This window comes from Acomys minous (assembly GCF_964271855.1).
Source record: "Acomys minous genome assembly, chromosome: 2".
Lineage (NCBI taxonomy): Eukaryota > Metazoa > Chordata > Mammalia > Rodentia > Muridae > Acomys > Acomys minous.
This window is the reverse complement of record NC_140484.1, coordinates 56,834,370-56,836,600: the sequence shown is the minus strand read 5'-3', so window position 1 is coordinate 56,836,600 and position 2,231 is coordinate 56,834,370. Positions and strand designations below refer to the sequence as shown.

Genomic DNA, 2,231 nt, shown 5'->3' with positions numbered 1-2,231 from the left:
AGAGTTCAGTGCCTGCCCGGCACCCATATCAGATGGCTCACATCTGGAATTCTTCTGGTCTCCACAGATACTGAGCATGTCCATGGTGAATATCTATTTTTATTTTATTCTATTATTACTATTATTGTTGTTGTTATTTTGGTTTTTCGAGACAGGGTTTCTCTGTGTATCCTTGGCTGTCCTGGACTTACTTTGTAGACCATGCCGGCCTCGAACTCACAACAATCCACTTGCCTCTGCCTCCCAAGTGCTGGGATTAAAGGCATGCCCTACCACGCCCGGCTTAAATTTTTTTTTTAATATTCTTAAAAAGAAGGAATGGACGCTGGGTGCGGTGGCACACACCTTTAATCCCAGCACTCGGGAGGCAGAGGCAGGTGGATCGCTGTGAGTTCGAGGCCAGTTTAGACTATCTACAAAGTGAGTCTATGACAGCCAGAGAAACCTTGTCTTCAAAAAAACAAAAACAAACAAAAACCAAAACAAAACAACAACAACAAAAAGGAATTACTCATGCTTTGCTTGCTTCTGCCTCTGGATTATTTGAGACTTAAGCACAGAGAATTTACTTTTAATAGGTTAAATGGTAGAAAAATGGTTCTAGTTGGTAAACATGTTTTTGGAGTGGGGGTGGAGCTCATCTTAGGTGTTCAAGAAAGATTTTATATGCAAAGGACCCCACTCCAGGTGCCAACACAGACTGCCCAGATCAGAGGCTCACTTCCTCACTGCCCACCCCAGGACACTTGCCCTCAGAGATGATTAATAAGGGTGACACACATCCCAAGTCTTGGGCAGTCCTTGTGAATCAGAGTGAGAATTCCAGACCTAGAGCAGGCCGAGGGCCCGTTTCCAGCAGCAACATGACTGGGCTTGAGGCCCTAATTGTACAGGGACAATGCAGTAAATGAGGGAATGCAGTCTGTGTCAGAAATCTTATCTCTGCAGCCTTGCTGGGCACTTCCTCAAGGAGTCTGCAGCTCTGGAAGGAAGCCAAGGAAGTGATATCTTTGGCTGGAGAGGTTGTATGTAGGTGTGCGTTTTCATTCAGGTCCAGTGTGTGCATGTTTGTGAAGGCCAGAGGACAGCCTTGGGTGTTGTTTCTCAGAAGCCAACCACCTTTTGTTTTGAGACAAGGTCTCTCACTGAAGTTGGGGCTCATCACAAAGGCTGGGTGACTGGCCACTGAGCCCTAGGGATCTGCCTATCTCTGAATCCCCAACATTTGGATTACAGGTGTGTGGCATCACACATGGCTTTCTTATGTTAGGTCTGTGGGTTAAACTGGGGTCTTCATGCTTGCAAAACTGTCCCGCAGACCAGCTCCGGGAAGAGTGAAGATGAGAAAAGAGAAAGTCTTGGTGGATCCGCTGTAGGGAGAATTGAGCAGGCAGTGAACAGCTGGTTAAGGGAAACCATTGGAAACAACTGGCTATAGGAACCAGCTGTTGAGGAGAGGCTGAGGAACAGAGGAAAAAGAAATACTAGACCCAGGCATATCAGTACAAAAATGAAAGGTCTTAAAGTCCTGGAGAACTTTATTTTTCTGTCTCTCAGTCTCTGGTACTTGCTTTCTGTTACTCTTATGTTTCTGTCTCTGTCACTCTTTGGGCCAACCCCAGTACTTTATTTAAAGTGAAATTCAATTTTTTTTCATTACAGATTACATCATGATTTTTCTCATCCTTTACAATCAATGGGGCATTCAAAAATCAACAACTCAAGAAAACAGTCTAACAAGGAAAAACAAACAGTTCTGTATAACATATAATAAAGCATACAGCAAAAAACCAACAACCAATTTCCAAGCAATGGTCAACATGATGTGATCATTATTTCTTAAACAATACTCGGGGAAGTTTAATCATAATTTCCTTCTGGCCAAAGCCATTTTCTTTACATGATTGTCATAGCAACATAGCTTGAGATAAATGTTCTCAAATAAAGAAAAACTTGACTTACTCCCAGTCTCAAAACAATAGGTGCGCTATCTAAGCCTAGACTAACTGTCAAGGGGTCCTCTATTATAAAATATCTGTAAAGAATGATGTTCTAAACCCACCTTCTTTTGCTTTCAGAGCAGAGTCTAAAGAAATTTTTCTACAGCTAGCAATATCTAGCCAGGTACTGTTATGCCAAGATCCTAACTTTCTTACAAGCAGTTTTTGCCTGACTGCACACAGAGCCAAGAACTCTCTCATTGTCTCAAGTCTTTGGCCAGATGCTTTCCT

The 2,231-nt window shown here is 42.9% G+C and overlaps 1 long non-coding RNA gene across 1 annotated transcript; it reads left to right on the top strand.

Moving 5' to 3' along the window:
* Window positions 1–1,801, top strand: LOC311592951. Its single transcript, XR_014777546.1, has 2 exons — window positions 1–85; window positions 1,663–1,801. It is a non-coding gene; the product is annotated as an uncharacterized lncRNA (long non-coding RNA).
* Window positions 1,802–2,231: the final 430 nt, after the last annotated feature.